Genomic DNA, 12,748 nt, shown 5'->3' on the forward strand with positions numbered 1-12,748 from the left:
AACCAAGATGATTACTTTTTTCCAAGTAAATGGAGTTACCTCACTTTCTAGGTTGTGCGTTCTTCCACCTGTCTTCATTGCATAGCTCGGCCTATTGTTTTAGCTATGTTTTCACACACACACACACACACACTCACACACACACTGTCTGCTACATGCATTGACTTGGATTTTGTTTATATTATATCCATTAAGAAGTGGATGCACGATGTACATCTCTGCATTTGGAATTCAGCGTTTCACATCAGTTGTCACGTACTGGTGTACATAAAGAACTGAGAATGTAACTTGCTTTACTGATGTCATTGACATTTGTATATTACCCCTATATCACTCTGTCCTAATTATAAGGATTTGACTCCCAAATAGCATGGACCAGTTACTTCATAGCCTAGTGAGTTATACTGTTACCAGTTACTGTGAGTACTTTTCTAGATGTTTATTTTCTTTTAGAAGATTTTATTTATTTTTATTTGAGAGAGAAAGAGCGAGACAGAGGAAAATAGAGAGGGAGAACGAGACTCCCTGATGTGAGACTCAATCCCAGGACCCCAGGATCATGACCTGAGCTGAAGGCAGATGCTTAACGGACTGAGCAACCTAGGCGCCCCCTTTTCTAGATGTTCATAATGGAATGATGTTTAAAATGGATTGTCACAGCCAAGGAATGATTTTCAAAAAGCTAAAAATGTATTTCATGTAGATATAAAATGAATATGTAGGTTTTATTTAACTCAATGAGGAAATTAAAGGAAAATCTGAGGAACTGGGAAAAAAAGTCATGATTTTATGGTTAGAAAAAGAACAGTACAAAGTACTGTTTTGGGTTATCTTTTCTCTGAGGCAGAAGTCAGACCTTACTTGCATTGCTGTGGCAGATTATTTGGAACTCTGCCAGTTGCACTGAGTTGTGAAATAGACAGTGAGTCAGAGGTTCCTAGTCCTGTGACTGGGATGTCCCCCAGTGGGCCCTGGTGATGTCTAGCATGCCACTGAAGGGACGTCTAGGAGTTTTCTTTTGTTCCTTTCAAAATCTTGGACATTTTTTTCTGACATCATTCTAAAAATATTTTGAGCAATTTCATTTGTTGAGTGCTTACAGTTTTAGACCTTGAGACAAATGCCTGTCTAATTTGTTAAAAGCTGCGAGCTGAGATAGGTATTTAGGGTAGGTATTTGGGTTCCCAGTGTCTGGTTTTGGTACCATGTCCCCACACCGCTACCCCACCCAAGTGGAATGCTGAAAGTATGGTTAAGATGGTAGCACTGTTCCTGATATAAATATTCTCGCTAATGACTAAGCAAATACTAGTCTCTCTGATTATTGGTTTCTTTAAGGGAGAGCTGGGATTTCGTATCATTGGCTATTTTAAATGAAAAATAGAGTAGCTGAAAACAACTGAAAAATTCCAGTATTCTTTGTACAGATAGCGAAAATGGGACAGCCTGGAAAGTGGCATGTTTTAGGAACCTTTATAGAAAAATTTGTTAATTCCAATTAATCGGATGAGAAATCATGTGACGGCCCAGGTGAGAGCGCATGCTTCCCGTCACTGCCCCCGGTAGAGCCCTCCTCGGGACAGAGGGGCCTGTTGACTCTCCCCGCGCTGGCCCTGCCGAGGTTAAAGGTCACAGACAGAACTTAGAGACCCTCCCCCCAAGTGGCCTTCCTTTCTAGCTGAGAAACCTGGCGAGAAAGGAACTTGAACAGGCCTCCATTTCCTGAAGATTTTGGCCTCAGGTTCCTTAGCAAGTGATGGGAGCTGTTCGACCTCAACAAGGTGGTTTTGTCCCACGCAGATGCGTCCATAGCAGGTCCTTCCCCGTAAGTTCAACGTTCGTGGCCATCACGAGCTCTGCCTGCGGTGATTTGCTAGAAACCAGGTAGAAACCAGGGCAGGCTGACCCCGGGACGGTGTGCACTTCCTACGACACATGTGGCCCAGACCCTCAGCAGCAGCCCCCTTGGCCTTGTACCCCAGCATCTAACTAGCAACTTCCTGTAGGGTTTTTGGAGTCCAGGTTTAGAGGCAGCCATCTGATTGGCTGGCCCCATTTTTTTTAGGTTCCTGGCCAGCCCATGAGCGGCTGCCTTGTGGTCAGGTGTTCCTGCAGGTCCAATCCGCTGCGGCTGTGTATAGGGAGTTGCATCACGTGGCCGAGTACCCGGAAGTCAGAGGGCTGCGCTGACGCCCTGACGCGCGTCCGCCCGCATCCGCTACGAGTCACGTGGCCGATTCTCAGCCGGGAACTGGAGTTACTAAATTAACCTGCTCCTACACTGGACTGAGTTTGGGATTTCTTTTTCATCCATCTTGTATTATTAACAGTTAGCTAAGTTTTCCTTCATCCAGTGCCAGGAAAGGGCGGTTCTGTGACCGGCAGTAGTTAGGGCAGCTGGGCTGGCCGGCCCTGCTGGGTTTTTTCCTCAAGTCCGAACTGCTTCAAAGTGTTTAAAAAGGAAATCGGAACGTTCTCTTTGTGCTCAGTTCCTTTAATTCTCATTAAATATGTGTTCTCGGTAGCTAGAAAGAAACAAGATCCTAAAGGCATGGTGTTTGGATTCGTTTTAAAGGCGCGTGTCTGGAATTGCGGGCCTTGCGTGTGCTCCGTGTCCGCGTACGGGTGCCGCAGGCCGGGCCCCCAGCCGCCCGCAGGGCTTCCTGCGGGTACAGACGGCCTGCAGGTGCGGACGGAGGCTCCGAGAGGAGAAGAGGGAGTCTGGGCCTGGCTTGGGGTCTAGAGTTTGGTGGAGGGTCTGCGGTCGGGGTCCCCTCAGGCATCCAGGAACCGTGAGGACCAAGATAAGGGCCCACGTGTCACTTCTTGGAGCCAGGGGTCCCGGCGTGGAGATGTCTAGCTCTGGTGGCTGGAATGCGCATATGACAGCCTCATCCTCTCCTGGTCCTTCCTTAGATGTCTTCTAGACACACGCCATTGGTCTTATACCCCGTGTGTCAAGAGGGGGTGCAAGTCCTAGCAAGAACAGAAGCAGGAAAAGGAGCAAAAAGGTTTTTGTGGATCCCTTCAGTTCCTCTGTGTCACCATGACATAATCTCTGCTTGTGAGACTTTCTGACTAGCTGGGAAGATGGTGTTTGCAAGGGAGGCTGCTGGGACCACAGTGGATGAGACCTCAATTAAGTAGTTTTCAAAAGGCGTTATAGCTTTTGATCCTTCTGCAATCAAAACTTTTCTTGTTAGTAGCATACCACTGTGGAAAGATGGCTTTAGTGAAAGGTAAGTTATAATCAGATATTAAGTGGGACTAATTACCAAACCAGTATTTACTGGGTGTGCATGTGATACCTTGAGGACAATGTTTTTGTTAAGTAAAAGAGAGATCATGTAGAAAATTCCTGTATTATTGTAAATATGTTGATTTTCACTGTTCTCTCTAAGCGGGGTCGTGGGCATGATTGACAGTGAGGGAGCAGAGAAGGGAAGGTCATGAGAGAGAATTGCAGATTCAAACATTCGAATAACAACGAACAGATCTTTTGAAGGTGGGTCAACCTCTAGTTTTGAAAATGGTGACTTGGGTGTGCAAAGTGGTGGCTGACCTAACCTGAGAAGTTTAATTTGATGGAATTGGTCAAGAAAAACCCGTTAGGATTTCTTGGATGACTATCCATCATCCACGATGATCGGCACCACTGTAGGTGCCGAGAGCATGTTGGCAGGGATAAAGTGTGGCCCTTCTCCTTGAGGAACTGCGATTCAATAACGTTTGAGGAAGATTATATTGGCACATCCATGGGTAGGGTTTTTAGTAACCACCAGATCCCCTCCAGTAAAGCAGGGCAGGGCATTGCTTATACGAGGACCTGCCATGTCAGAAAAGTCTTTTCTCAGTTTCTGAGTGTCTGAGCACAAGTTGAGGCGCCCGAGACTCTTCTGGGTAGACTTCAGTGGGGAAGTAGGGGGAGATTTTTTTTATTTGGGGTGGGAGCAGGGGTATCTGAGGATTTAATTAATATAAAAACCATTACTTGTGTTTGAAAGACCCTTTTCTGTGTCCCTTATACCCTGTTCCCATCAGTAGCAAGAACATATTCACTGGTCTCAGGGATTAGAACAAGAACCATGAAGTGGCCAGGAATGGTCGCCCGGTCTCAGGCAGGGAAACGCTAATGTTGGTTGATGTTCCTTACCTTCCCGTTACCACTTGGCACACGGAAGTGTAAATAGTGGTTTGGGTGTTCCTTTTGGCCGAGCTGTGAGCTCTTTCACCGAAGCTGCTCTGAGATTTCTGTGTGATCCCACTCAGGAAAGTTTTGCTGAAAACAGGATAAAAGGGACTTTCCTTCTTCCTATCGAGGAAGGCACTTACCTCCTCTCTGGGGAAGGGGAGAAGGGGTGATTTTTCGCCTGAGGTCACACTGAGGTCTTCAGGGATTAGCTTCAGACCATTTTGCTTTGTTCCCATTAATTTCTCTCCTCACTTCCCTTACTGTAGTTGCTCTCACTCTCCGTCGTCTCTGGGAATGGTTAGCGCCTTGTATTTCCCTGAAAATGCTTGCCCCCCCCCCATAATGCTTTCCTTTGGTTCCCATACATTTTAGTGGGCTGAAGTTTGCAGACCTGTCCTTTTCTTCCAGGTGAGCCTGTTCCTCCAAACTCTGCTCTTCAAATGCACTTTACAGAAGAGAAGGGAAGGCTCTTTGAAAGGCAGGTTGGGAAGTCTCCAGGGTAGTTAATGGATGATTTGTGTATGTGTGTGTGTGTGTGTGTTGGTGGGGGGGGTGGTTTATGTTTTCTTTTACACCCCGCTGAGCAGCTCTGAGAAGGGGCTCTGGCTTCCGGGGAGAACCATTATGTCCTGCCCATCGAAGCAAGGGCTTGAGGGGCAGTGGGGAAGAGACATCCAATTCCGTCTTGGTGTTAGGCTTAAAATCTGGAAAAAGTTGGACTGCGGTGCAGTGAGGGACAGATCAAGGCTTTCTTGGAGTGTCATCCCACATTGCTCTCCCTGGTGAAGGGGGTGATGCCAGCTGCTACCAGAAGGCAGCCTGGCGGGGTCCGCAGGTGCCCACGGCCCCTTCCAGTCATGTAAACTTGACCTGATGCCTGCCCCTTAATCCATCCCTCCTGAAAGACTGCTGAGGTTCTCCTCCAAGCAAGAGAGAGAGAGAAACCGTGCAATTAAACTGTGCTTGTTGTTAGAGATGAGGAAGAAAGCACTAACTTTGTACTTTGGATTTTGTAGTCGGAGATTAAGACTTAATTTGCATTTGCTCTTTATGAGTGAGAATGAGAAAAACTGCAGTGATCTTTACTATTCTAATAAAGTGTCATCTTAATGGAAAAATGTAATAAAAATAGAAAAGTATAATTAAATTGATCTTATGCTGTTACTGGTCTCCGTATTATTCTCGTCTAATTACACACCATCGTCCCACTGAGAAGAAATAACTGAATTATAATTACAGAGTTGGGCTGGGGCTGCCAACAGTGAAGCGTGCCCACCGCAGTTTCCTGTCACGTGTCCGTGGTGGGCAGTGGCAGCTGATTTCAGCTTCGTCTCCTTGGGTTGTCCTGTGGGCAGCCTCTTCCTCTCCATCGCTCAGGCTGGCCCCCAAGATGAAGCCACTCCAGGAGGAAGTGATAAGGTTTGACAGGACTGGCCCTTCAAATATAAACCTGTAAAGTGGGAGCTGGCCATGCCTTCTGGAATGCTGTGAACTTGAATCTTTTCCTTCCTCAGTTGAAGAAGCCTTGCTTCTCTAACACTCATTCCTTTTCACCCTTTTGAGCCTTCCGCCCCAGTGTGGTTTTTCTAGAGAGGAAGCCAGCGCTAGGAGACACAGAGCGGGGTGAGTATTGCTCCCCAGAATTGGCAAATAAGGGAAGACTCCCTTATTCTGTCTTCTTTCCCCCTAGTATTCTCCTGCCTGTCGCTGGGTTACTGTCTGCGAAGATCCTTGGCTTTCTGCACTTGGTCTCAACTGAAAGTTAGAGCCACAGCCCAACCCGTATGGAAAAGTATTTTCCCCCCTGTATGCTTTACTGTGCAAGTGGGCCTGATCCCATATACAGAAGATCCCCAGAGAGCTCTCTGCTGCTTTATCCATTAGCTCCTCTATGAGAAAGAGACCGTCCAGGCCTATTTTTGGTTCTGTCCTCACGCCACTTGCCATCAAGACATCACCCCATCTCACAGGGCAAAGGCAGGCCGATACCCTTCATTCAGGATATAGTGAAAGAATCATTAAATGATTTTTAAATGGAACAGCAGGCTTGGTCACTTCCATCTGGAAGCCAGAATAGTGTCGCTGGTACCCTGCAGAGCTGATGGGAACTCTTACCTTCTTCCTCGCACTGTGGCCTTGGCCAGGTTTGCAAGCTTGGACAGGTTACCTGATCCCTCTGGGCCTAGGGGCTACATAGGATCCTAGGCCTCCCTGCTTTGCACAGTTCTCCTAGGATTAAATGTTAAGGCAATTAATTGATTTACATATGGTGTCTGAAGGTCCTAGCTATTGACGTTATTTCGTACTTCTCAGTGAGGGTGCAGAAGGCCGTTTGAGCGACATGCCTGCCTTTTGGCGAACACATCACGTGAAGTCTTACCTCCGCTCTTCTTGGATGTTTTCTTGCCTCGCTGTCTTTGAGTAGCAGAATAGAACATTCTTCTTTTGAACTGTGTTCTGTGCTTTTTGAAAATATCTATGATTGAATTAAATATTCATGCAGGTATGGTGTGTCGTTTGAAGGTGGCATTATCATAGGGTCCTCAGTAATTTTCTGGTGGCAATTTGCCTCTGCATCTGTGACTTTTCCTGACGGACATCATGTTCTTTTGATTTCTCCCGCTGCAGTGGGAAAAGCATACAGAGCATAAAACAAATGAACATGACAGAAAATTACACTTTGTGAAGCGTACGGATATCTTTTGAAACTTCTCCTTTGAGGCTCAGAAAGATAAGTGGGCCTACTTTACAAACAACAGAACTAGTCAACTCTCTGGTAATTCAGAAGACTTTTGTGGACCCCGGATTACTTGATCTTTGCCTTTAAATGACTCACGAGCAGGAACCGTATAGTATATTCTGTATTTAATTAGCCTGGCCTCTTTTCTGAACATTTTCCTTTTGGTTTTCTGGTGTCTCTAGCCCTGCATAGAAGCCATGAAGAAGAACAGCTTTGGAGGTGCCTGGGTGGCTCAGTCGGTTAAGCACCTGCCTTTGGTCAGGTCATGATGTCAGGGTCCTGGGATGAAGTCCCACATAGGGCTCCCTGCCCAGCGGGGAGTCTGCTTCTCCCACTCCGTCTGTTGCTCCTCCTGCTTGTGCTCTCTCTCCCTCTCAAATCAGTAAAATCTTTAGGAAAACAAAGGAGGAACTGTTTGGCCTTACCAATTGTTTAGCTTGGCCTGTCACCCTTACCCACTTGGAGACTCTGCATCCTTATCTGTCTGCAGGCTTCAGAGTGGTTGGAAGATCAGAGGAGTTGATGTATCTGTCCTTTAGCCTTGCTTTTAGCACAAACTCGTCTGGTTATTACCTGTATTTTCATAGCTATTTTTGTACCTATAGAAAGGAGATCAATCTCGGTCCTCCCTTCCCTCATCTAACCACCAATGAGACATGCAGCTGTTTATATCATAGCTTCTGTGTCCTACAGTCTCGAGATGCTGCAGGTCGACCTCGAATAGCATCCAGTCAACCAGTTTCCTCTGATGTGTCAACATCTTTCTGAGACAGTATCTCCTTGTTATCTGTGATGACTTGCTTCTCTCTTCCCGGAGCATTTTATTTTGGTCCAGATACAGGGGTTTGTGGATCTCAGACAGATGTCTGGATAACAGGGTCTTGCCCGCAGGCGAAACTAATGTGTGGTGTTTGACAGGTGTCCTCTGGGGAGAGCGGTGGCTGCAAGGGTGTGTTGGCTTTAGGTAGATTAAGTGAGCCTCTCAAGATTTTTTTTTTTTTTTTCTGTATGCCGGGAATATGTTAATACAAATGTTACTTAAGTTTTTAAAAAGGTAACTTTGGGGGCACCTGGGTGGCTCAGTCAGTTAAGCATCTGTTTTTTCTGCTCAGGTCACAATCTCGAGAGTTCTGGGATCGAGTCCTGCATCGGGCTCCCTGCTTAACGTGGAGTCTCCTTCTCGCTCTGCCTCTCCCCCTGCTCATGCGCTCTCTCTCTCAAATAAATAGTCTTTTTTAATAAAAAAAAAAAAAGGGTAACTTTTTCCTCTTTCTATAGGTACCATAATTCACACTTGTATTGGAAGGGTGATAGCTCATTCTTAGTTGAGAAAGTCTTTAATGAAATTAAATGAGGAAGCAAGTCTAAGCCTTTAAGGGGGTGTATGTTGAAGACGACTTAGAAACTCTTCGATCATATTCATTCTCATATACATGGTCTGTAAATGCTAGTAATTGTGTTCAATAAAGAATTAGAATTTAAACAGGTTGCTACCCTTTTACCCTGTAGTAATTCTTATAGTTGAAAATCATTGAAAAATGATTTTTTCTTGCTTTTTTATCTTTCTCTGTATCATCAATTAGCAAATTATTTGCCTGACTGGAGAAGAGATAATTCAGAAAAGCGTATGGTTTTAAAACTCATGCTCTATCATTAGGTATGCTTGTTACACAGTTTTTTATGACTTTTTATTTGCTTGCTTGCTTCTGCATGACTTTGCCTAATAAAATTTACTCTGTATTACCGTGGCAGCCAGAAATTAGCTGGGAAGTGGGAAAGAACAGTTTTTGCTATGGATAGAGAACAAGAAGTAAACAGTAGTTACCTTGGGTTTTAGTTTTTTTCTTAGAAACAGCTTGTTTTCTTATAAGCTGCTCATTACATTTTAATTTACTTAGTATTTTCTTCTAGGTTGGAAGGAAGATTGATACAGACAAAAGCAACATGATTCAGGTAATGGGTTTTTAATTTCTTTATGTACCTTTTAGACTTGATTTGTATTTCCCATGTTTTTCCATGGAGAAGACCTTAAAAAAAAACACACCCAATTTTTGTGGCCAATTTGAATATATAAAGAATGTTTTGGGTATATAAAGATAATAGTCAAATGCTTACTTACACCATTTAATTAACTTAGTCACTTATTGTATATTTAATAATTGTGTGTCTCTGTCACACAGTATTATAACTCATGCTGTCTCCTACCTCAGAGTAGTTTTCTTCCCTTTTCCTCCCAGTCCTTACGTACTTATCTGATGTCGGCGGCTCTATTATTGGTGACATTGTTAAAGCACCCAGTAGCATTTTCCAGAGCACATTACCATTTTGGTTGGCTGCGATGCAGCACATTGGGAATCCGTGTGTGAGGCTATAATTGGAAGTTTTACTCCAAGCTGTAAGGAACCATGTGCCCAGTGTTAGGACAGCTGTTATCTTGGAGCTGTCCACTGGGTGATGGTTTGTGGGTTGGCTTTGTGAAATACTCTTTCCTTCTTTCTTGCTTCCATCTATTCATTTGTTTAGTATATTTATTTTGAGGTAAGTACATGCCCATTGTTTACAATTAAAATAATACTATAACGGGGATGTTTGGGTGGCTCGGTTGATTAAGCGTCCGACTCTTGATTTCAGCTCTGGTTGTAATCTCAGGATTGGGAGGTCGAGCCCCACATCTGGTTCCTCGTGCAGCACAGAATCTGCTTGGGATTCTCTCTCCCTCTCCCTCTGCTTCTCCTGCCTTCTCACACACGCTCTCTCTCAAACAAATAAATGAATCTTTAAAAGAAAACACAATACGGTAACAGCCATCCCCCATTGTACTTACACTGCTGTCACTCCTGTGCCCAGAGGCAGCCCTTTCTGACTCTTCTCCTTATACTCTTTCGCATTTGCCTGCCTATTTCTAAATAACACACCATATGCTGTGAGTGTCACTTACTGGTCTCTCTTAAAATTTTAGACTTTTACTGATTTCCTGCTAAGGATTTAGCCCTCACATGTCATCCCTTACCCTCAGCTTGCGCCACCCCCTCCTGTCTCCACTTGATGTGTATAGTCATGATACTGTGTGTGAGTACATTAGTATTTAATGTTTGCTTTATTACGACTGGGTTTTGTTTGTGGCTGAACATTGTGACACTTACGTGGAAATGTCTCAGGGTGTTCTGCTTCCCAACTGGTTGTGTGTGATCTGCTTTGTTTCTCTGGAAAATGTTTGACTCTTTTGTATTCCCCAGAGTGCTGAAATTCCCAGCTGGGGCACATGTCTTATAATCTTTTGATGTCAGTGGTCCTTTCAATTCTGAAACTCACATCCTTCAATTTGGGAAATTTTCTTATACTACTTGGATAATGTCCTTTCCACTCTTTTTTCTCTTTCTTGCAAGCTTGTTATTTGGATATTTGACACACTGGTTTTATTCTTTCATTTTCTTACTTTTTTTTCTTTAAAGATTTTACTTATTTATTTGACTGAAAGAGAGAGAGGGAGCACAAGCAAGGGGGAGTGATGGGTAGAGAGATAGTGAGAAGCAGGCCTCTTGCTGAGCAGGGAGCCTGATGCCAGGGTCGATCCCAGGACCTTGGAATCATGACCTGAGTGGAATGTGGGCTCTTAACCGACTGAGCCACCCAGGCGTCCCTTCTGAGCTATTTTCCATCTCTGGGTGTTTTTGTTCTTTCTGAGAGATTTTCCCGTTATTGTTGAACTTTTAATATCTGCCAGCATGTTTTAATTTTTATTGGTCTCTGAATATTTTATTTTTAAAAAGAGGATACTGTTCTTGTTTGATAGGAATAGGGATGGTTTGTTTGGATGGGGGAAAAGATCTGGGGCTCTAATTGCCTTTCCATTTTTTGGCTTCAAACAACACAGTAGTGTTTTGACCGTACGGTTCTGTACATCAGAAGTCTAACGGTTCTCACTGGGCCCCAGTCAAGGTATCTGGTTGCCTTCCTTCCTGGAGGTGCTAGAGGGAAATCCGTTCCCTGTCTGTTCTAGCTTCTAGAGGCTATCGTCTGCCATCCTTGGTTGTTGGCCCCCTTCTGGGTAGGGGCCGCTTTAAGTGAGCAGGTCAAATACATCTTATACTGCATTCCTCTGACTTCTGCCTCCCTTTTTCACTCTTTAGGAATCTTGTGATTACACTGGACCCACCTAGATAATCCAGGATAATCTCCTCCTACCTTTTTTAAAAAATTGTGGTAAAAAAACAAAAAAATACAAAATTTACCATTTTAACCATTTCTAAGTGCCTGGTACAGTAGTGTAAACTATATTGATACTGTTCTGCCACAGACCTCTAGAACTTTTTCATCTTACGAAACTGGCATTCTGTACCCATGGACGGGGCTCTCCCATCCTCCCTGCCCTAGCCTCTGGCATCCACTCTTTACTCCCGATTTGTAAGAGCCTGACTGCTTCACATACCTCATGGAAATGGAGTCTTACACTTTTCCTCTTTGGGCGACAGGCTTCTCTTACTCAGCATAATGTCCCCAAAGTTCTTCCATGTTGTAGCACATGACAGGATTGCCTCATTTAAAAAAAATATTTTTTAATTTTTTTATTAATATAAAATGTATTATTAGCCCTGGGGGTACAGGTCTGTGAATCGCCAGGTTTGCACTTCATAGCACTCACCATAGCACATACCCTCTCCAATGCCCATACCCCACCACTCTCTCCTTCCCCCTACTCCCTGGCAACCCTCAGTTTGTTTTGTGAGATTAAGAGTCTCTTACGGTTTGTCTCCCTCCCGATACCACCTTGTTTCATTTTTTCCTTCCTTGCCCCCCAAACCTCCCACGTTGCCTCTCAAACTCCTCATGTCAGGGAGATCATATGATAATTGTCTTTCTCTGATTGACTTATTTCGCTTAACATAATACCCTCTAGTTCCATCCACGTCGTTGCAAATGGCAAGATTTCATTTCTTTTGATGGCTGCATAGTATTCCATTATATATATATCCCACATCTTTATCTATCCCTCTGTTGATGCACATCTAGGTTCTTTCCATAGTTTGGCTCATTTTTTTAAGACTAAGTGTTAATATCCCATTTTATGTCTCTACCACTTTTTCTTTAACGATTCACCTGTTGACGGACATTTAGGTTGCTTCTCCCTCTTGGCTATTGTGAATAGTGCTGCAGTGAACCTGGGTGTGTAGGTATCTTTGTTTTACATTTTTTTTTTTTAATTTAAAAAGTTTTCCCCATGTTTTTTTCAACTATAATTAACATTTAGTGTTCTATTAGTTTCATGTGTGCAATATACTGATTTACAGTTCTCTGTATCACCCCATGCTCATCGAGACAGGTGCATGCCTTCATCCCCATCACTGGTTTCCCCCATCCTCCACCCATACCTCCCCTCCAGTGACCATCAGTCATTGGTCTAGAGTTACAATTTTCTCACTTTTGGGGACACCTGGGTGGCTCAGCTGGTTAAGCACCTGCCTTCGGCTCAGGTCATGATCCCAGCGTCCTGGGATCGAGTCCCACATCGGGCTCCTTGCTCAGCAGGGAGCCTGCTTCTCCCTCTGCCTCTGCCTGCCACTCTGTCTGCCTGTGCTCACTCTCTCTCTCTCTCTGACAAATAAATAAAATCTTAAAAAAAAAAAAAAGATTTTGTCACTCTTTTCTTTGTTTCTCACTTGTTTTGTTTCTTAAATTACACCTATGAGTGGAGTCATGTGATATTTGTTCTTCTCTGACATAGTTCACTCAGCATTGTACCCTCTGGCTCCATCCATGTCATTGCAAATGGCAAGATTTCATTCTTTTTATGGCCAAGTAATATTCCTCTGTGTGTG

At 44.2% G+C, this 12,748-nt stretch overlaps 1 protein-coding gene across 39 annotated transcripts in view; it reads left to right on the top strand.

Moving 5' to 3' along the window:
* SGMS1 (sphingomyelin synthase 1) overlaps window positions 1-12,748 on the top strand; it is a 265,194-nt gene that overhangs the window by 114,773 nt on the left and 137,673 nt on the right. For 34 of the 39 annotated variants that reach the window (XM_082721007.1, XM_082720981.1, XM_082720998.1 and 31 more), the window contains one exon: window positions 8,844-8,885. The exons of 2 other annotated variants lie outside the window; for them this stretch is intronic. The gene's annotated coding sequence lies outside the window, so the exon portion shown is untranslated. Of the gene's footprint in view, window positions 1-5,532; window positions 5,816-8,843; window positions 8,886-12,748 lie in introns of those variants that run through there. 3 more of the 39 variants (XM_082720987.1, XM_082721017.1, XM_082720989.1) reach the window with 3 other exon arrangements.

Source organism: Mustela nivalis (assembly GCF_964662115.1).
Source record: "Mustela nivalis genome assembly, chromosome: 2".
In the NCBI taxonomy this organism is placed as follows: Eukaryota; Metazoa; Chordata; class Mammalia; order Carnivora; family Mustelidae; genus Mustela; species Mustela nivalis.